Below are 22,935 nucleotides of genomic sequence, written 5' to 3'. Positions count from 1 at the left end.
GTCCAGGCTGTGCCTGACTCTACGGACGAAAATCATGAGTTGAACGAAAAAAGCCTAAGTTGAAGGACCCGTGACAAAATGACCAACCCGTGTAGAGCAAAAAAAAAAAAAAAAAAAAAAAAAGTCAAGGTCACAGGCAAGTTGGAGAGCTGTTCTGCTTCAGAAAACAGAGACATAAAACCTGGCACACACCACACTCCAGCAGAGGCTTTGTTTGCTCCGCAAAGGACATTACAGAGGCAGGTGGCGTGAGCTAAGGTTTACAGGTTAGGCAGCGGCACCATAACTATTAATTTCATGACCCTATCTCAGAATCAAAGATGTAGAATTTGTACAAGATATTTTTTTCTCATATGAAACTCTTTCTCTACACACACACACACACACACACACACACACACACACACACATGCATATACACACACACCTGAAACTATGAAAGCAGAAGAGGGGAAGGCACCAGCAGGAGAGGAGCGGAGCCCCCCTCCGCCCCCCAGGGGTGGAAGAGGATTAACTAACATGAGCAAAGTGCAAGTGTAAGGAGAGATTATGAACCTGTTGTCTTTGCACTGTAACTAAAAAGTAAAATAAATTGTGTCCTATAGTAATGTCCAAGGATGTGACTGCTTTCAGCAAGTATCAGGGGGAAGAGCCCACCAATGATCCTCAAATGGTCTGAGAAAAAACACTGCACACAGGGATATGATAAACAGGGTACAATGGTCACGAGGGCTGGGGATGTTCCTTGTGGTGTTCTTTTCTGTAAGTCTGATTAGGTCAGGATAAAGTTAAAAACAAAGGTTAGAGAAAGAGAGGGAGTGGGGGAAGGAGAGAAGAAGGGAAGACAAAAGGGAGGGATTGAGATCTGTCTTTGCAGCAGGGCTCCCAGGGCAGAGAGAGAGACAGGTACCAATACCAACGAGGCTAATTACCATAAAATTGCCACTGTGAACAGGGCTACCAAGGCAAGGCTGTGATAGCCTGAACATTCCAAGCTACACCCTGGCGCTGAGCTGGCCTGGGTGGAAGGAAGCCATTTGCAAACTCAGTCAGTCTCAGGCTGCAGGACCCTGAGGCAAGGCTGGAAGCTCAAGGTCAGAGTAAGTGGATCGGGGCCAAGGGAAGAGCTGAGCTTGGATCTGTCCTTACCCTAGAAGCAATAGACTGAACGGGTGACAGGACTTGTGGAGGCCACTGTGGTGGTGGTGACAGCTGCCTCTTGGAGAAGCACCATCTGTGTGTTTCTCCTGTCCCCTGACACCATAATGTTCTACAAACCACATGCATGCATTTGCCAACCAGACACAGGGAGGGGACGTGGTGGGTATGAAGAGGTCAAGCCATGTGCCGAGTGGGCAGGGGACGGCTGCCAGGGAGCTGTTGCCTCCCTGGTCTGGCCCTCAAAGCTGACTCATCTATGGGAGGTGGGTACAGAGGCCAGGACTCCACCCCACACCCACGCCTATCTCCACTCATAAACACAACACCCAGCCAGCAAGGCCCTCCAGCCTGAATCCTGCTTTTCTTCAGTCCTGAGGAAGAGAACTCACAGCCTTGACTTGTGAGAAGGCCCTGACAAGGAAGCTACTCAGCAGTGACTCCAGGACTCCTATACCAAAGGGAGGGGACTTTCACAGTCCCAGACTTTAGTGGATCATTGGCTCACTTAAGAAAGCCCTGTTTAAGAGACCTAAGTTCTGTGATTTCCCTTCACTTTACAGGCAAATAATCAGTTTAGGGACAGATGCAGGTTCAAGTCCTCACCACACTGCAGGGCCTTCTACCTGCCATCTCTCAGCTTTGTTTGTTCAATGTATCTGTGAAATGGACTCGGTGGGAGGAGTTAACTACATCTTAGAGGCAGAGAGGGATGCAGAACCAAAGAGACTCAGTGCTTAAAGTTTATAGCTGCAGTCAAGCTGCATGCATGTTTGTTAAAGCATGTGCAAACATTTTATCAGGGGCTTGCAGTTTCCAGAACTATCCCAGTTCCACAGCCTGTGTCCTAACTTTCCACATAAACCATCAAACTGCCTCAAAAATTCCACTCTCTCGATATCCAAACACTTCCCGGGCCTCCTCTTACAGAGAGCGCCTTCGCCAACCTTCCTTTTCACAGGACGGAGCCCAGCCTTATTTCAGAAAATGTTGTCAGCTGAGCCCACAGCAACAGGGAGAAAAGCCCAGAGCCACCAGGTCTCCCTGTGATCTTCCATTTGGTAGCTGCCCAGCAGGTCTACACCAGTGGGAGTGCCACCCACTGAAGGAGACATGCAGGGTAGACAGGTTCAGCCCTCACCTGCCCTCCAAGCAGCCTTCCTGGGTAGGCAATATGGCTAGAGGGTGTCTGTAAGGACTCAGGCAGCGTCCTGTGGCCAGTAAAGGCCATACTATCTTGGAATAAGAGACACCGAGAGGCATCTCTGGCACAAGGTACTTCATTGCAGAGGCAAGAAAGAAAATCTAGCAGTTAGCTCTACACAGAGTGAGGCCTGCCTGACTCAGCAACTAGAAAGCACCCCAATTACTCCAAATGCCAACTACCTTGGAGGCGTAATGCAAGTGCTAAGCCGTACCTTTCCCTGTATATTTCCTGACAGCCGTCCTTGCTTCTTAATAAGGACCTTCAACTTGAAAGGACCTAGAATCACACAGGAGGCAAGCCTGACTGCCAGGCATTTTCTAGATAGGTTAAATTAAGGTGGGAAGACCATTCACAATGTGGGTGGTACCATCCCCTGATCTCGGGCCGCAGACTTCATAAAAGATAAGAGAGAGAAAGTGAGCAGAGAGTGAGCAGTGGCTTCTCTCTGTTCTGCTTCCCGACTGTGTATCCAACCTGACCAAATAACTAAAGCCCTTGCAGGGAAGAAGCCTGTCACAGTGAACTATACTATGGGGGCCAAAATAAACCCTCCTAAAGCTGCCTTTGTCTCGTATTTGGTCACACACTATGGCTGCCATCACTTGCATCTAACTTGATCCTTCTTCAAATCACTCAGAAGATAGACGGGTGGAGAGATGCACATACGTATGTGCATATTTTGCAACCCTGCTGTGAACAAGATCACAGCTCATTGCATCTTCTTGCTCTGCAGCATCTTCTAGTCTCTAGGCCTGGCATATATTAGAGACCTCACACAAAAAAAATCTCCACTTGCTGTCGTATCTGCGCTTAGGAGGGCCTTGGGATAACCAGGTAACTTGGAGGTAGAGGTGGCTTTGGGTGCAGAAACTCTAGAAATAAATGCAAGACTTCTGGATTTCAGCCGAGGGACTACAAAGAGCTACATGGAGTCTCCTCTGCCAAAAAAGGTCTTCATGGAGACCTCTGTGCAGTCAGAGCCTGAGGTCACTGGGCCCAGATAAGAGCGATGGGGACAAGACCCAGTCCTCTCTCACCTGCAGTATAAGGGAAAGGTACCAGAGAATCGGCCCACCAGCACTCCAGCCCTGCCAGAGCCTGAGGAGAGAAAAAGGGCCAGGCCTTGCTTTCCAGGAATTGACTGATGCAGGAAGGTGAGCCCTGTAATTACGGTCAAGAGGGGGACCACAAATCACCAATCCCTTCCCAACATACCAGTCCCTGGGAACTGGAAGCAAAGAGAGTATGCCACGTCTAGGGCTCCTCCAGCAAGTTATACCCATTCTAGAAAACAGTGCCTCTTGCACTCACAGACCTGTATGTAGCTTAGACAGCCACAATGAGTCCTCTTATCTCTGATCTCACTCTATCTTTGCCAGCTCACAGATGTGTGGTGTGTGTTGAGGGGGAGGGTACAACACTGGTATTAAACTTCCAGGTCACAGCCAACAAAAAATGAGAGCAATTACCATCCTAGGACTGAGACCAATGACCAACCTACAACCTTCCTGGGATAAGATTGGTCTCTGACCTTGTCTTGCTGGCAGGAGTTGAGACCTCAACAAACATATTAAAAGCTACCATACCTTTGCTATGGGGTCAGGTAAAATTGAGGGCTTCCAGCTGAGATCTTGGTCCACAGCCACACTAAGGCCCATCACAGATCTGGCCTGCGCTTCATGGAAGATCCCTGGATTCCAGGTTGGGGGTCCTTTGGCTTATTCATGCTTGTCTACCCACAGCCCTGCACCTGCCAAGCAGAAACATTTGCTCACAGACACACCTCAGCTATTCTAAATGCCCCCAGTAACCTCCAGTCTGCCATTTTTGTCTAATTTGCATACACTAGTCTACGGAGGAGACAAAATCACCAGGGATAACAAAAATCAATATAGAGTATTAGGCATGTTTTATTCTATTCTAATTCTCAGTAGACTGGTATTCCATTAACTGTATGCTGGGATTTATGGGAGCGCTCATATGCTAGAATATTTAACTAGAATGGCCTACTTTTAGTCAGAAAATAACTGACCATTGTTAATTTTCAACTAGTCAATCTCAGGAAGGCTTCCAGTTTCCAATACAGTCTAGATCTTGATTTAATTATCAGGAAAGACATCTGTGTAAGGTCTTTCTACACCACACATGGCAGTCTTATCCAGAAGAAAAAGCTCTGCCCCCAGAGCCAGAAGCCTTGGTTTTCTCCATCCCAGTCACACCCAGGATGGTACAGTGGCCTGCTCAGAGCCTGGATTTCTTCCTCTATAAAATGGGAGTGACACCAGTCTCAGAGGGAGACCTGTAAAACTGAAATGAGACAATCCATATACACAGCTCTGCAAAGTGACTGCAGAGTTTCAATATTATCATAAAAAAAAAAAATCCAGATGAAATCCTCATTTAGCCCAGGTTACACAGAAAGCAGAGGCTATCTCAGTTAATTCTACTAAAAGGGGAAAGAGGAGGCAGAGGGCTGGGGAGGAACCCAGACATTATATAGAGGCATTCCTGGTAGGCACAGTTGGAAGCGGACTGCTACGGGAACCTACTGAGCAGGGACCACGGAGGCTGTTCCGAATTCTCTAATGCACAAGGGGTACCCGCCACAACCCGCTGTGAGAAGCCAAAAGACCCCAATCCAAGAACGTAAGGTTAAGTATGAGAGTTTTGCAGCATAGGCATCTCTTTCCCAGCCAGGTTTTCCAATTCATCCTCTTTGACATTTGCAAGACGGATTGTCTTGCAAAAATAGTTCTTTCTGTAAGCGAGGCCAGAGTGTCAACTTCTGGAGTTTCTGAACTCACAAACTGCCATTAAACAAGAGGCTCTCAGCTCACCACCGCTCTGTTGAGTTGCTTTTTCAAAGCTTCAGCAGACGTTCTCCTGGGCACAAACACAGACCCAGAAAACGGCTGCCTAATTCTACCTTCCTGACGAAATGGGAGCCGCGAGGGTCTCAAACTGAATTAAAATCACATCACGCCAACTGCTCGCTTGCTTTGTGCCGGGCACGGAGCCAAACACCTCCACACCATTTATCCTACTTAATCCACCACCAACCAGGCGAGGTGGGCATTATTACTGCCTGCGTGCAGGGGAGGAAATGGAGGATCAGAGAGGTTAAACGACTCGTCCAAGGTCACCAGCTGGCCAAGGGGAAGAGCCCAACTTGAACCTAGGTCTCGGGTTTCCCAACCACAAGTTCCCTGTACCTTCACGGAACAACCAGGTGTCAAGTTATCTTAACTTCTCATGAATTTTTTAAAGGCAACCCTCAAGTTCCTAATAAGTTTAGGAGGCAGCAACCGGGGGCGGGGGTTTCCGGGGCGCGCTCTCTCCCCGCACAACGCAGCAGTGTTACCGCAAGTTAACAGAAGCCAACCCGGTCGCCCGCAGAACGGGGCGGATTGGTTTGGCACTGAAGTTCGTGCCAGGCCCAGAAAATGCCATCTTTGCAATCTGGAGGCGAATTCGCCCAGGGTGGCTGAGCCTCGCGGACCGCGGAGAGCTGGATCCACGAAGCCGGGCGCCCCCTCTCCTGGCTGCGGATAACTCGGCGCCGAGCCCAAGGCTCGGCCAGACTGGAGCGCACGCCCACGCCCGCGCCGCCGCGTTCAGAACGCCCAGCCTTTTGCCGCCCACGTCCGCGCCCCGCCCCAGCCCCGCCAGGTGATCCTGGCCTGCGCCCCCCGGATGCCCGACGTGGCGCGGGGACCTGGGGCTACCAGCCTTCCCGCTAGTCCTCCCGCATGTCCGCTGAGTCTCGGACCGGGTGGGGGTGGGGTGAGCCCCGCGTGTCCGCGATCGCAGCAGCCAGCGCTCTGACCCTCCCCGCGCAGGACCCAGTCTCCCATACCTGCAGCATCCGGGGGCGCAAGGCGCCCAGGTAGGTCGCACGGGCGGGCGGCACGGAAGCTCGCTCGCTCCGCGACCTGGCCGCCGTCTGAGCATGCCCAGTGCAACCCGCGGGCGGCTCCCGCCGGCCCGACTGTGGCCGCGACGGGCCCGCGCGCGGGGCGGGGGACCCGGACAGGGGCGGGCTTGGGGCAAGCCCGTGGGACGCTGCCACTGGCCTTCGCGTACTACCTCCCGAACTCCCGCAGATCTCCGAGTCCCCTGGCTCACGCACGCAGGCATTCGTGCCTTTAGCATTTATCGAACACCTACTGTGTGCCTGGCTTTCCGGGATTGCATGCCTAGGAATGGCAAGGGCTAGGCGCTCAACGAATCTGAAATGACAGCGAGCCTTGCACGGTGGTTCTGTGGCTGAGTTGGGGGTCGCGCTGATTCTAGCGGCTCCGTGCCTGAGTTGGGGGTCGCGGGGCTCCTTTGCTTGTCCTAGGACACCAGGCAGGTTAGCCCTTCCCAAAGCCTGCAGGGCCCCTAGTGGCGGGCGTTCCAGACGGCCTCTTCCGCCTCCTCCCACACCTGCCTTCCTGCGCTCCGACTGCACCTTCCTTCCCATCACACCCTCTGAACTTGACCCTCCTCGAGACAATTGCACTGCCTTTCCCTCGGGGTAGGACGTCTTTTCCCCCCGCTTTGCTGGTGCCCTGCGCCTTCTCACCGGTCAGGTACCTTTCGTAAGAGACCTTTCTGGATTCCTTTCTAAATTAGCCCTTGACCTCTTGCTCCCTCTCCAAGTCCATTATCGTCTTCCAAACATGTATCACTTAATCCATTCAACAGTTACTTACGTTCTTCACACTTAATATATAGACAAAATTCCTGCCCCTTGCTGGGAGTTTGGGAGGGAGTTTCTCGCAACAAACAACAGGTCCGTAAACAACGCAGTGTATTTAGGTGTTAAATTCTTAAGAACAGGGGAAGGGAGCCAGGCAAGAAAGCTAGGGGGTGGCCCGGTGAAAGCTGGTGGAACAACCAAATCAGGTGACAAATACCATTCAGTTACGCAGCTAAACGAGGACGCTTTCTTGGGATGAAAAAGCCGGTGCAAAAAAAAAAAAAAAAAAAAAAAAGAGCGCAAGCTTTGTGCCTGTGAAACGGAAAGGCGAGCGGAGGGGCAGCTGGAGTCGGTTACGGGCTGTCTCTCTGGACTTAGATTCCCCCTTAAGGAGTACGTCCCTTCAGTGTCAGCTCGGTAGCTCCGCCTCTCAAAAGACCCAGCCTCTAAACGACGCTTGGCTTCCAGTAAGAACTAAAAACGTTTTGTTGAATGAAAATGTTAACAAAAGGATGGAGAGATGGTTAGGATCCCAAGGTCCGACCTGGGTGCTAGATGTCCCGAGAACCTTTTGTTCCCATGTCACCATAAGACCCTCAGCCGTGCCTGACTTCTGGCTTAGATCCTGATCCGGGTCCCAAGGTAGTGCACCGCTGCGGTAGCTGCCTGAACGTCGCGTCCGGGGAATTCCGACAGAGCCTAGAGTCCTTGGGGCAGCTCTGTCCTGGCCCCGCCTAGGATCGCAAGCAAAACCTGGAGCTCAGGCGCCAAGACAGCACTATTCGGACTGGCGGGGAGAGCACTGGGCATGCTCAGAGCCTAGGGAGCCCAGCGTCCGGAAGGAAGAACTCCCTGGAGACGGGTTGGCGAGGCTGCCCACTGAGTCCCACCTGGCCATCAGTCTTTACCTCCCGGCAGGGAGTGCTGGGTCACCCACCTCCCCCAGGCTTGGTGGGAAGACTTGGAATTTAGAGACAACTGACTGCACACAATGTCCTTTACCAGCTGCTGTGTGATCTGCTACCGGAGCCTTGCGCTCTCTGTCCCCTAAATAATACAAGTGCCTACGCTTGCATCCGGGGGAGTGTGGGAACTGAAAAAAAAAAGGAACGTGAATTTATTCAGTCCACTTTAGATATTTTTCCCCTTGATGGGGCTTGAATTCAGGGCTTTGCACACAGTATGCACGAATCTCTTCCAGTGAACTAAGCCCTGCCCGTAGACTCATTCCTGAAGTGCTTATCTCAGTTATCCGTCATCATCTAACACGTTTGGACTGCTAAGGTATGGGACCTGGCAATTGTTAGTGCTGGACACTTTAAAGACTGCCGGAATAAATTGTTACCTTTTCTCTGCTCATCACTATTTAAGCAATGTCCTCAGATTTGAGCTAGAAAATAGCTGAGAACTTCAGTGAAAAGCGCTAAAAGTTATTTTTTAATTAATTAAATTTTTGTTTGTTTTTCGAGACAGTGTTTGTCTATGTAGCCCCTGGCTTCTTCTTCCCTCTGTAGACCGGACTGGCCTCAAACTCACAGAGATTTGCCTGCCTCTGCCCCCTTAAAGGGGCTTAAAGGCATGCGCCAGGACCGCCCGGCAAGATTTTTTTCAACTCAGAATTTGAAATCACCATAATAGAGCTAGGAATATAATAAAAGAATACACATCCAACTGGAAACAAAGTGAATGTTCAAAGGTAATGACTGATTGTGTTCTGATACATTCGGTGAAATAATTATCACAATTAAATCTCTCTGGGTCCTTAATAACCTTTCCGTAACTTGCGGCCAAGCTTTATGTCCTGAGTTCAGTCAATCCCCAAGACCCACACAGAGTGGAAGAGAAATGACTCCTGCCAGTTGTTCTCTGACGTTCCAGATGTGCGCACATATATACATACACACAATAAATAAATGAAATTATGAAACTATACTACTGCAACATGAAAACAATGATAAATGAAAATGCTGAAAACAATTAATTGTGGAAAAGTGACACAGACACACTGGCCATAAATAATAGAGTTTTAAAGCCAGGCATTTGGCGCATGCCTTTAATCCCAGCATTTGGGAGGTGGAGGCAAGTGGATCTTTTTGAGTCTGAGGTCAGCCTGTTCTACAGCCTGGTTCCAGAATAGCCAGAGCTACACAGAGAAACCCTGTCTCAAAAAACATAACAACAACAACAACAACAACAAAAATATATATATATATATATATATAACAGTATATATATATATATAACAGTAATAATAAATTTGGGGGAATGTTGGTTTTTCCTCCTTAAATTTATCTTCTAACTGCTAAGTGTTGTTACTGCTGTTTTCTATGTGATTTTTTTTTTCTGAGACAGAGTTTTGTTTGGTTTCCAGTCCCTGGACAAGGGACTGATGTGCATATTGTACATACCAAAGGAGACCTGGCCTCCAGGTTCTCCCAGCATCCCTCAGTCTCTATCTGGCAGACCCTGACCCCAACTTTTAATTTTCCAGCCCAGAAACTGGGCTGCCCTTCCTCAGAGTCATATATATATATCAAAATTCCCAGACATTTTGATCTGTCTCTTTTTTCTTTCTCCCTTCCAACCTCCATCCTTCCTTCCCTCTCTCCCTCTTTCTTCTCTTCCCTCTCTCCTTCCTTCCCTCCTTTCTTTCCACCTCTCCCTCTCCCTGTCTCTCCCTTTTCTCTTCCTCCTCTGCACACATACCTCTTTCTTTTCCTCCTACTCCCCCCCCCCCCAATGGTGACTTCCTTGGCCTAGTCCTTGGGGCCAGTGAATCACCCACCCACCTACACCCACACACACACCCAGAGCAGTTTCCCAGCAAACCTGCCTTTAATATATTTTAATTTGGCTCATTTCACTGGCAGACAAATAACCAACCTATCAGGTTTCTCTGTGTAGCTCTTGCTACCCTGGAATTCATTCTGTAGACTAAGCTGGACTTGAACTCAGGGATCTGCCTGTCTCTGCCTCCTGGGTGCTGGGGTTAAAGTCATGTGTCACCATGCCCACCTCTATATTTTAGTGGGTTTTTTTTATGTTGATTAATGTCTTGATGTTGTGTTTGTGATAGTAAATATATAAATACCTGGGTATGGTGGCCTATATCTTTAATCCTAGTATTTAAAGCAGAGGCAGGTAGATCCCTGTGAGTTCTAGGCAAACTTGATCTACATAGCAAATTCCAGGATTCTGTAGAGAGACCATGTCTCAAGAAAACAAACAAAAAACAAAAGAGAGGCAGGAGAGATGGCTCAGCGGTTAAGAGCACTGGCTGTCCTTCCAGCGGACCTGGGTTCAATTCTCAGCAGCCACATGGCAGTTCACAACTGTCTGTAACTCCAGTTCCAGGGAAACCAACAATCTTACTCTGACATATAAGCAGGTAAAGCACCAATGCATATAAAATAAATCATTAAAAAGAAAAATGAACAAAATTTTAAAAACACACAATGAAGAAAATTCCTCCCTAAAATAAACATACAAAAGATCAAATTAATTTCGTCTTGTGTATATCTAAACTGTTGTGATTAAGTTCAAATGTGGACAATGTTTTCTATGAACTTTTTCTTCAATCTTTACAGGAGTTGGTTTGGTTTTGTTAGTTTTTCATTCAGTTTCATGGAAAACAGCTGGAAGTGGGTTCACAGCTAGTGATGGGTGGGCTCACAGCTGGTGACACTGGGGAGGGTCTGAAGCCAAGCCCATTGATGTCCTAGTTGGGTGTCAGGTTTTACAATCTGTTACACACACGCACACACACACACACACACACACATACACACACACACACACACACACACACACACACACACACAGTAAAGGAGCTGTCCATGGACTGATGAGCAGAGGAGGCTGTCCTTTTGGTCTGTCTTTTGCGTGCCTTGCTCTCCCTCCTTTGATGTGCTCTGTAGACCGCAGATTACTTTTCCCCTTCTGGTCTCCTGTTACTGTTTTGTTCTCGGGGCCAAAATACTCAAGTCCAGCCTTTTAATCTGGTGCAGCTGGATTGGCATGATGTTATTAGCCTGAATGACAGGTGATCTTCCAGTCTACAGTCTTATGTGAATGGGGTTTCTGGATGGACACGTAATCTTCACCATTAAATTTAGCCAGCTCTAAAGCAAAGGGGGCCCAGTTACAAACAGGACTGTACTGAGCCATGGAGAATGGATCCAGGCCCAAAGGGACTCATGTAGATAGATGGTGTCCCTAGGCAGTCATTTGGGGGACAGAGTCACAACTCACTAGAGACACACAGTCCACAGACCCTTCAGGCCTCGATTGTGAGGAAATAGTCCTACTGCTGTTTGCTAGGGGCCCTGGGAACAGCCCTACTGCTGTTAAGCTCAAAAAAAAAAATTAGTTTGCTCTTTAATGGGGCTGGCTCCCAAATCCAAAAATTCCCAAGCAACAGACTGAGGGGAGATTTCACGACAGAGGAAGATACACAGCAGGCTAAAAGTTTACCACTAGTCATAGACCAGATTGATGGAGGAGGGGTGCGGTATGAGCAGCATAGTTAGCAGCCGCCCCAGGAAGACACCATTTGTGTAGAATACCTAGTGCTGGATTCTGCATAGCAGTAATTGTTTGGGAGAATTAGTAGGAAGAGTTTACTGGAAAAAGCACCACAGACCATCAGTCATTATCATCAAGACTCAGGAGATCTGGACAGTGATTGATTGGCGGGGCTCCCCACTGACTTGCTAATGCTTATGAATTATTTGTGCTGTTAATGCAAGCTCACAAGGGGTTCCAGAACAGAGAGGGATGGGTAAGTGGTGTTGATGGAGCATGTGAAAAGAATAAGGCTTACAGCATTGTGCTTTGGAGGGCCTCCACTGAGACAAAAATCACTGGGTTGAACCACAGAGGGTTGCCATTGCGTGGGTCAGAATGATTGGACTCAGAATGATTGGAGCAGCTTCCTGTATTCCAACCTGATGTGTGTATTTGTAAGACTAATGAACTGCACAAGGGAGTGAATAGTGGCCAGGTCTTACTATTGCATTGAGGGATACAGAAGCAGCTATGGAGGGTATCTTATATATGTGAAAGATGTCCTTCCAGCTCAAAGGCTCTCATTTTACAATAAGCCTGGTTTCTTCTATTGGGGGGCGGGGGGGGCGCAGGGAATAAAGCAAGTGTTAAAAGCTGGCAAGAGAAAGAAATGCAGAAAGAGAGGAAGAGTGGTTACACTCAGAGATTATGAGAAACTAGAAGAAACTTTCCATGGAGAACCAAGCCAGTTTTTCTCCTGTGGTGGCTGTGGGTCACCTGACCCAAGAAAAGAGAAAGGAGGAAGCTGTCAGGTATCAGTAAAGAAGTGTTCATCAACTCTAGGACCCCTCAAATGTACAGCATTCGTTCAACTATTTATTAGGCACTACCGTGTGTCAGGCACCACTCTACATGTTTGGGAAACACCAGTGACAGTGAACAAAACAAACCACCCTCTCTCTCCTCTGGGAGATGTGTTCAAATGCAGGGAGATAGGAGGGGTGATGAGCAAGTCTTAGGGATATGGCTGAGCCACAAGAGAGCTTGCTTAACAAGCACAAGGCTCTATTTCAGTGGTTTTCCAACCTGTGGGTTGCAGGGCTGCATACCAGATAGCCTGCATATCAGATGTTTACATTATGATTCATAACAGTAGCAAAATTACAGTTATGAAGTAACAGCAAAAGTAACTTTATGGTTGGGGGGGGGTCACCGCACATGAGGAACTGTATTAAAGGGTCTCAGCATTCAGAAGCTTGAGGGCTACTGCTTTCTCTGCTCAGCACTGCATAAACGTGGATATAGTGATGCCTGACGTATGCCTATAATCCCAGTAATTGAAGGTACAGGTAAGGGATTAAAAAGTTAAACTTTCCTGGCATAGTGGTACATCCCTTTAATCCCTGAACCCAAAAGGCAGAAGCAAGTGAGTCTCTGTGAGCTCAAAGTCATCCTGGTCTCCCTACATAGTGAGTTTTAGGCCAACCCAGAATACACAGTGTGATGGTGACTCAAAAAACAAACAACAGCAACAACAACAAAACCCCAAGGTCATCCTCAGCTACTTATCGGTTTAAGACTCTTCTGGGCTACTGGAGACAGCAGTCTTATACAGAACTGAGAAACTTAATCACTAAAACTAAGACTGAAAGAGTAAGAGGGAGTTATTCACACAGGGTTTAGGAATCCTGATACACTTGGGGGAGCATTTATACAAGAAGGAAGCCTGAAACCTTGGAGAAAGTGCCAGAGAACCGGTTAGAGATCTCTGAGGCCTGAGACAAGAGCTTTCTCCACCAGCTCCAGGAAGGACTCAGCTCTCCTGTCAGACATGGTCAGCTTCCTAGCAGCTAAATGCACCTGTCAACACATCCAAAGGTAAATGCTGTTCTTGGTCTACTTGACAGTGATCACCGATTCAAATAAAGAGTTGAACATCACACAGTAGCTGTCCCTAACAGGAAGGTCAGCCAGACTTTCAGACTGTCTTTATAGGGAGAGACAGCATTGACTATTTCTCTTAGGATGCTTGCACCTTCAGGAATCCCTGAGCAGGCCCCTCAGGGATGAATCTTAGAACTGATAGAACCTATGAATTTAATAGAACATAATAGACCCTATGAATTTGCTGCTCTTTGGGAAAGCAAAAGTGTAAGTTGAAGGACTTTGGGGTCCTGCTCTGGAAACTTAATGTATTGAGGTTTTAGAAACTGAGACAGAGAAACCAGAGGAAGGAAGCCTGGGCTGTGGCTGCCATGTTTAAGCAATGGACTCTCCTGAAATGGGTACTATCACTTTCCGGAGCCCAGAGAGAGTGGTTTCTCAAGCGTTCCGGCCATACTCTAATCTCGCAAATAAAAGGGCAGAGGGGAAAGGAAGAGGAGATGGAGGTGGAGATGGAGATGGAGTCTCCCCTACAGACAAGACTTCGAGATGTCAGGCTCTCTTCCCTTGACCTTGGCCCCCTCTCCTGAGACCAATAGCAGTTAATCATGTGACAGGAAAGGAGGGAGTGATGAAGGTAGTAATCGCAGGGATGATGTTTGCTAAGGGGAGTGGACCTTAAAATAAACATGTTAAAGTAGGTAAGATACACAGAAAAACAGCCCAGAGAGGCCCTTGGCTCACTAGGAGGGACTGGACCAGTCAGTGAAGGGAGGGTGAATGTTTACCTTTTAAACATTTTGGTGTCTTCTGAAGAATTTCTACGAGGTGATCTCTAGCCTATTTTACAATAAAGGTGTTGTATCTCTTGGAGAAACAATCGTGGGCGAGTATTATTATTATTATTATTATTTTGCAAAAAAATATTTTGCTGTTTGTTTCCACTACCCAAGAGCAAAGTGCTGGTTCTTTGACATGTCAAGGCTACATCAGGGCACAGTCACAGAGCGGGTGCTGGAAGGGTGCCCTGCCTCAAGCTCTCTTAACGCCCACTGGAAACTCACATGGTTGAAGGGTGGAACAGGAAACAGAGTTTTGGATGAGGATAAAAGAGAAAGAAAAACGGCCACAGTCACCTCGGGGTCAGGAATGATGCTTTCCTGACATAGCTGCTCCAAGCCTGTGGTGGGAGAAGCCAGTGGGAGAATATCGGTGCCCAGGCCTCTGTGGGAACTCACATCCAGGCAAAGACATCACCCGAGAACTCAGCTCGCTTGACTTTCCAGTTCATCCCTGAGACACCAGAAACTTGATCTGTGCCCAGAACACTACGCTCCACCTCCTGGTGACATTTCAAGAACAGAGTTGCCGCTGGACCGCCCAGTGCTCTGGTGACCTTCTAGCGTTGCACGGATGACACATCACAGGATTTCCTCAACTGCGCCCTGGCGTCCTGCTGGGATGGTTTTTTCATTTTTTCCATGGGACATGCATCCATTGCATCACGGTACAAACAGGCTGTCCAGCGGTGCCTCTGTATAAACATGAGTCACATGTGAAGTTAAAGGGCTCGTGTTCAGGGGGGGACAGCGGAGTTTTCAAAGCACGTCTCTTCACGTAAGGGGTGTGGCTGGACAAGGCTTCTAGGGTTTCCTGCCAGGACGTTCAAGCAGTGCTTCGGAGCCCTGCACACACACGGCTCCTTTTTATTCCTAGCCTTGCCTCCCAAGATGCAGTTCTCCAGCAGTCGCACCAGAAAATGTCACTCTCATATTTCTTCATTGTTGTCTTCTGTTGCTATGACATAGATCTAGAGGCTGAGAAAGCCTAGACTGGACAGTCACATCTGATCTTCCTGTGAAGGCTTTATGTTGCTCCATGAAAGTGAAGAGCCCTTCTGGAAGGGTTGCCTCGCTTCATAACCCTTGACTGCCTTTTCCTTCCTTTCCTTTTCTTTTCTTTTCTTTTCTCCTTTCTTTTCTTCCTTTTCTTGTCTTTTCGTTCTCTTCTTCTCCTTCTTCTTCATCTTCTTTTTTGACTTTTCAAGATAGGGTTTCTCTCTGTAACTCTGGCTGTTCTGGAACTCACACTGTAAACCAGGCTGGCCTCGAACTCAGAGATGAACCTGCCTCTGCCTCCCAAGTGCTAGGATTAAAGGCATGCACCACTACAACCCATCTGTTGTTTCCTTTTGTTTTGTGACACAGTCTCAAAGTAGCCTGGAACTGGCTTTGTAGCCTAGGCTGGTCTGGAACTCCTCTTACCACCTTAGCCTTCTGGGTACCATCCAGGATTGCAGGCATATAGTACTACTGCATAATCAGTTCTTGTGGGGTTGTGGTGGGGGGGATGACTAACCCAATCCTGTAAGAAAGATGTCAAGTTTTAGACCCTATCACTTCTCAATATCACTACACAGTGAATCAGGTCTCCACACAAGTTTTGGAGGGAACAAACCAAACTCAAACAAAACAAACTCATAGTAGCCTTCCCAAGCTTCCCTCAGGTCCTTGAGATCACCACAGCCTTGGCCTCTGCAGCCCAAGCATTGGGCCAAGTGCCTTGCTTGCTTCCCCTTGAGGGATGAAAGGTGCCCACATCATCCTTCTGCAAGGACTCAGACCACCAAGGCTGCCTGCTGAGATCATACGGGGTTTAAATCTTGTCTCCAAGGTTTCCTCTTTCCCAGATGGTCCTCACTAGCCACGAGTCCGCTGACCTCCTCCAGTGCAGGGTGTTTGGGTGCTCTTCTCTACTTGACATCACTGTTTGATCTTCATTTTACTATTAATGTGCATTTGCCCGTTGGGAGACTTGTGGAAATTCCGTTATTCCCAATGCCAGGGATCTGTGGTTGTTCTCCAACCTCCTTCCCCCTTTTAGTTTTTGTTTTGTTTTTCCAGAAAGGGCTCATACTTTGTGATTGTGTAAAATCACCAAGGGCACACACACCTTGGGGCATATCTGTAGGAGAATGTCTAGACTGGGTTAATTAAGTAAGGAGCTCTGCCCTCAGCGGGGATATCATAAGCCAGCGCACTGGGGTTTCAGACCGAAACAAAAGGAGCAAGCAAGATGAACACCAGCATCCATCCCTCTCTGCATCCTGCCAGTGGATGCCACATGATCAGGTAGGTACTCCATAATCCGGCCGCCATGCCTGCCCTGCCATGATGGTGGGGCTAGAGAGATGGATTGGCCATTAGGAGCACTTGTTGCTTCTGCAGAGGAACCAGGTTTGGTTCCCAGCACCCACATGCCAGCTCATGTTTGCTTGATCCCCTTGAACAAAAGGAGTTCTGTTATGTTTAACAGTCCTTGGTCAAAAATCCTTTTAGCTGGGCAGTGGTGGCGCACTCCTTTAATCCCAGCACTTGGGAGGCAGAGGCAGGCAGATTTCTGAGTTTGAGGCCAGCCTGGTCTACAGAGTGAGTTCCGGGACTACACAGAGAAACCCTGTCTCGAAAAACAAAAAACAAGCAAACAAAAAAATCTTGTTAGAACCTAAGTGATCAGTCATGAGTAAGAGAAGTGACGTGGACAGATCCTGAAAGGAAGAAAAAAGTCTGGATTGGGTGTCTAGATGCTCTCTCATTGTCTTGCCTACTTGAAGCAGCCAAAGGAGTTAGGGCTTTAGGTTTCCCCACCCACTCTCCACAACAGAGTCACCTGCAGGTGAAGGACACACCCTTTCATTGTCTCCCTGCATTGCTGAGTGAGGTGTTTTCAAACCAGCTCTGGGGCTGTAACCTCCACTTTTAGACAGAAGGACAGACAATAACACAGCCAGTAAAATCCTCATCAAAATTATCAGGCAATAATGAGAGGGTAATAATTCTTTTGTGTCTCATGGTTTCAAATTCATTGCAATCTAGAAGCAACTGACAATGTTTCACCTTCACACTATTGGAGAGACACACGTGGGCGGCCTTTAGGTCTCTCTCTTCTTGTTCATCTTCATTTGCACAGGAGGGACCCCCCTCCTCCTGCTGCATTTATATTTCCCAAATTCACACATTAACACATTATATACAATTGTGCCAATCTGTCATCCAGCTGTGAACTCTCATGTAATTTTATCTTAAGTGTGTGTGTGTGTGTGTGTGTGTGTGTATCTGTGTGTCTGTGTAGGTGAGTGCAGGCACCCTTGAAGGCCAGAAGAGTTAAGTTGCAAGTGGTTGTGGAACCGATTCTGATTTTCTGGGAAAGTAGTTTTTGCTCTTAAACACTGAACCATCTCTTTAACCTTCAGTTACCATATTTTGTTTGATGCTGGAGATTGAACCGTTGGTCTCGGCATGCTTGGCAAGTTCTCTACTACTGAACTATGCTCAGAGCCACCGAACTGTGCTCATAGCCGTCGAGCCATGCTCACGGCTCCAGAATACCTTTTGACATACTCTTATCTAGTCCAACCAAGTTTGTTGCATGTTTTTGTGTTTTGCAGCTAGAGTCTCATAGCTGAGGACGATCTTGGGCTTCTGATATTCCTGCCTTCACTTCCCACATTCTAGGATCACAGGTATGCAGCACCACGCTTGGTTTATACAGTGTTAGAGAGCAAACCCAGGACCTGTTGAAGCTAGGATAGTACCCTACCAGCTGAGCTGCACTCCTGTCCGTAAGCTCCTTCTTTGGCTCATGAATGCTAATTCGGGTTTTTTTTTTCCATTACACTAGCTTGAGTAATATAAAAAAATGTACATAAAACCAGTACATAGTTTAAATGCCAGTTCATGTGAAGGAACAATTCCCAACAGTGTTATCTAGATGTTTCTCAAGTTCCCTGGGTTGAGGTCACTCTTTGTAGTTTGTGTTGGGCTCCTGACCCAAACACAGCCCATGCCAGTTTCTGAGTAACGAAAGGCCAGTTTTCCATAGTTTGGACAAAGGGGACCGTGGGAATATGTACAGTTTTCTCTAGTTGTGGTAAAGGCGGGGAAAAGCCAACCCAGCTAGGCTGTCCTGTGTACTCACGTGGGAAACGGGGAAAGATGAGGACTGTCAACTCAGAGGAAACCAAACAAGAGGAAATGGGCCCATTCTGAAAGGCTTGGCTGTGTCTGACCGGCTTTTCACTGGAGCGGAGGGAAGCACTCATCTGTGCAGAAGAAAACTGTCTCTTCAGCGATTCACTGAGAAACACTGAAACAACCTCGAACACCTTACACGAATGTAAGGGGAAAAGAAAACATAGCCTCAGTACATTCAAAGGAAGAAAAAAAAATGCAAGTGCAGATCAAGACTTCTGTACTGAATGAGTCACCATAGCATGGCTGATACTAGCTAGAGATAGGAACCAAGTGACTGAAGGGAAATTAAAACAGCATGTCTCATTGCTTATCATGTAACTCGGTTATTTGGCAGGGGTTGAAATTGCGTGGGTCATTTTTATTGGTGCAGTATCATAAGACACAAAGCTGTACTCACAACACTGCATTGCAAACAAAGATAGTTGTGCATGTACAATCCATAGTCTAGAAGAGGAGCAGCAAGGTGACCTGAGTTCCAGTCTCAGACCCACAACACAAAGATCTCTCTCTCCCTCCCTCCCTCCCCCATCTCCGTCTTTCCCACAAAACTTTGACTTTGCCCCCAGAAACAAATGCACAAAAGATACAGGAGTATATATCTTTAACTTAGGATCACTATAGATAGCACTGACCAGGATTTCCTGATGGTCCCATGGCAGCTTTAATGGCTCCTTGACAGCAGCCCAGTGAAGATCCCTACATCCCCATAAGTAAGAGCTAGGGGAGGACGTAGCATATCAACTGGATCCCAAATAGGAAAGAGAGAGAGTACACAAAACAGACCCTGGCAGAATAACTGACACATTCTAGTAGTGACAGACAAAGAAGTAACTCTCTGGTGTCCGCACCATCCGTCCTTCCCTCCCATGCTGGGTTCGGCACGACTCCATCTTGGTTTGGCCCGTGGCACATCAGTCAATGCAAACAGGATGCCTGCTTGTTTGTGCTGGCCTTGGGAAAGCCCTGAGACATTGCCTAGGGAAGAAGCCTAGCATGGAGCTTGGTGCCTGCTTGTACTGAGCATGTGAGGGGGGGAGGGGGTGGGAGTAGAGGGGGGAAGGGAGGGTGGGGGCCGGCAGGCTCTTCCCCCAACAACAAAAGAAAGCCAGGATTAACTTCGCTGTGGGGAGAGACCCAGCATGCAACTTAAAGCAGATTACTAGAGCTGCCTGCCTACACACTGAATCATAAGAAGTAAAAAAGAAATCAGTGCTCCTTTCCAGGCCCTGTGTTTTGAAGGGGGTTTGTGGCCAGCGACATATAACTAAGGTGGGCAGGGTAAGGGATCCCTGTGACTTTAACTTGAGTTCTTCCATAGGCAAATTGCTCACCTAACCCCAGATCAACATTGTTTCCTATAACCCTACACTAGTTCCTTGTTATTATTTTAATTTTGAAAACAGGCACGCGATGGTATCAGATGCCATTATAAAACCTTCAAACAAATTGTGTTTTATGGTTCTCTTTCTGGTCAACTCTCCTACCCCTGCCACCCTTCTTCTTCTTCTTTGGTGACATCCCCTCTTATCTTAAAGCAATGGTTCTCAGACCCCACCTACAAGAGCTGAGACAAAACTTGTTTCTCTAAGGGAGATGTAGTTGGTCTTATTCACTAGTACCTCCCCAAGCCTGGAATGGTTTCCATCCTGTAGCCAGACCCAAAGATATGTGTGTAAACAAATGAGCCAATGGACCTTGGAGGCTTGTTTAAAATACGGATCATAGAGCCCATCTCAGAAGACTGGTTAGGAAGGTCTAAGTGGGCAACTGCATTGGCATGAGGACATCTGAAGGATGCCAAGACAGACAGTGCAAGCACTGCACCAAACCGGTTTTCCAGTCACTGGGCTTTTGAACTGTCCAGAGAACCCCCTCGCCATGGTAGTTCCTGGTCTCCACCCAGGCCAGAGAGTCATGACTTAAATTACTAAGCAACTCCTGGGTGAAACTGGTCCACCAATGAGGGCATCTGGAAACCCCGGAGCCCAGCCACCACAAACCTCTGAAAGGCGTGTGGCAGTCAACCCTGCTCATCTCTCCTGATGGCAGAGTACACACACCTGCTTAGGAAACACCGCCACTCTAATCTCTCAGCTTTCTGAAGAAAGGTGTTCACTACAAGTGTTTGTTAGGGACTCTGTGTGTCTTAATGGCTCGTCTGTCTCACATTTGTGAGTAGTGTCTGCCTCCTGTATGTTGCTGGGATGGAATAACTAAGGTGTGTGATCCTATGCTAGAATTATAGATACCATGCACAGAATTAGGAATGCCTTCACCGTAAGTGTGCTATGGAGAGGGTTAACACAGTTCACCTAGGTTAAATATTTATTTATTTTTAATTATGTATATGCATACGGGTAATATGTGGGGTAAATTCATGTGAATGTAATGGTCCTCAGAGGGCGGCAGATCTGCTGGACTGAGTTTTAGGTGGTTGTGAGCTACTTGAAGTGGGTGCTGGGAACTGAATTCAGTTGCTCTGCAGCTCTAATCCATTGAGCCATCTCTCTGGCCCCATTTTACCCAAATTAAGAAAGCCAATTAGAATTCATTACAAGAGCTGCATCTTTGTGATTCCTGCCCAAAAAAATGCCTTAGGGAAAGGTATATCTGCACACTTGTTTGTTGGTTTGTTGTTGTTATTGTTGTTTGTTTTTGAGAAAGAAAGGGTCTCACTATGCAGTCCTGGATGTCTTAGAATCCATATAGACCAGGTTAGCCTTGAATTTACAGAGATCCACCTGCCTTTGCCTCCTGAGTGCTGGTATTAAAGGCATGGGAGACTACAGCCAGCTCTGGACATCTCTGGATCCTTTCCCCCCTCCCCCCCATCCTTTCATTAGTGTCACTTGGTATTTCCTTTCCTAGCCCATCTTCACCCCTTTCGTGTCCTTATGGGCCAGCCCTCTCCATGCACCTGTGGTTCTCAACCTGGCTAACGCTGCGACCCCTTTCGACCCCTTTATATAGTCCCTCATGTTGTGATGACCTCCAACCATAAAATTATCTTGTAAAACCATAATTTTGCTACTGTTATCAATTGTAATGTAAATATCTGATACACAAGGTATCTGATATATGAGCCCACAGGGTAGTGACCCACAGGTTGAGAACTATTGTCATAAACCACATATATTCACCTCATTCCTTAGTCCTGGCTCAAGCCAGGCATCATATCCAGAATGTCCTTTATTGTTTTTCTCTATACACTCTTGAGTCTTGAACCTTTAGTACCTGTTAGTGTCAACCCATCTGTCCAGATGTAATTGGCTGATCATATTTAGAAGCCCCACCCCCATTGGGCGTTTACTCAGGGCCCCTCAGGTGGTTGCTTTTGGGGAAGTACTTACATTTCCCCCTCCCCCTCCCACTGCACAGCTCCCTGACGGCAGGGACTCTTTCCATGTTATCTTACAAGTCTCTGGCCCTGAGCACACTATGCACATTCAGAGCAGAGGTTTGCACACTTTTGTTGGTTGAATGAAGTGTGCAAGCCAGGGGCATTCCCCGCAGGAAATGGCTGCTCACTCTGATTTTCTGTTGCTGGTTTATGTGTTCCTTGTACCCACAGGGTGCTTGCCTAATCTTTGTCTGGTGGGGCTGTCCAGCAAGTGTATGAGAGCTCACCTATGTGTGTATTATATGTGGGTGAGATGGATATGAAGGCTGAATTGACATATTCAGGAATATTCCTTTTGAAGTTTTGGCATCTACTAGATCCTCCACCTAAATGCCCCGTGGGCACTTTCAAGTGCAACAAGTCTCAAACTGACTGAAAAGTTTTGTCGCATAAAAATTCTTCCTTAGCCGGGCAGTGGTGGTGCACGCCTTTAATCCCAGCACTTGGGAGGCAGAGGCAGGTGGATTTCTGAGTTCGAGGCCAGCCTGGTCTACAGAGTTCCAGGACAGCCAAGGCTATACAGAGAAACCCTGTCTCGAAAAACAAACAAACAAAAAAACCCAAAAAAACAAAAAACAAAAAAAACAAAAAACCAAAACAAAACAACAACAAAAAAATTCTTCCTTACTTGTTGGCTCTTTTCCCAGTTGCCCAGACCCCAAGCGCTACATAGTAATACCGTCCCTCCCCCATCACAGAAAATGATATAGTCTCTCCATTTAAACTCACACAATACTTTTCACCATTTTCTAAGCCCTGCTTTCTGTCCCTAGACCTACCATGCATCATCCTTGGCCTCTTGAAAACAACTTTCCAATTCATCTACCAGTTTCTAACCAGCCCCACTCCTCTTCAAATGCAGGCAACATGTTAAAGCACACATTTGAAATGTTTACACTTCTGATGATAGTGTGCTGTCACCTCCACAGTGGACAGAGCCTGAACTATCATATGCCACAGTCACTGAGCTACCAAATTTAGATGTCATCTCTGGGACGTAAGAGCTTGGCAAAGAGGCAGCAAAGGACGTTTACTCTTTATTCATTTGGCAACTACTGATTAA

General features: G+C 47.5%; 1 protein-coding gene across 7 annotated transcripts in view; it reads right to left on the bottom strand.

The window, feature by feature from the left end:
- Ptpn3 (protein tyrosine phosphatase non-receptor type 3) overlaps positions 1–22,935 on the bottom strand; it is a 152,178-nt gene that overhangs the window by 107,097 nt on the left and 22,146 nt on the right. The window contains exons 1-2 of one of the 7 annotated variants that reach the window (XM_076934927.1): positions 6,222–6,305; positions 3,952–4,115 (exon numbers count right to left, since the gene is read on the bottom strand). The exons of 1 other annotated variant lie outside the window; for it this stretch is intronic. The gene's annotated coding sequence lies outside the window, so the exon portion shown is untranslated. Of the gene's footprint in view, positions 1–3,951; positions 4,116–5,726; positions 5,878–6,221; positions 6,361–6,532; positions 6,768–7,593; positions 7,754–22,935 lie in introns of those variants that run through there. 5 more of the 7 variants (XM_076934926.1, XM_076934924.1, XM_076934923.1 and 2 more) reach the window with 5 other exon arrangements.

This window comes from Arvicanthis niloticus, chromosome 5 (genome assembly GCF_011762505.2).
Source record: "Arvicanthis niloticus isolate mArvNil1 chromosome 5, mArvNil1.pat.X, whole genome shotgun sequence".
NCBI classification, from domain to species: domain Eukaryota; kingdom Metazoa; phylum Chordata; class Mammalia; order Rodentia; family Muridae; genus Arvicanthis; species Arvicanthis niloticus.
Note: the sequence above shows the minus strand (reverse complement) of the source record. Positions and strands in the feature narration are given on the sequence as shown.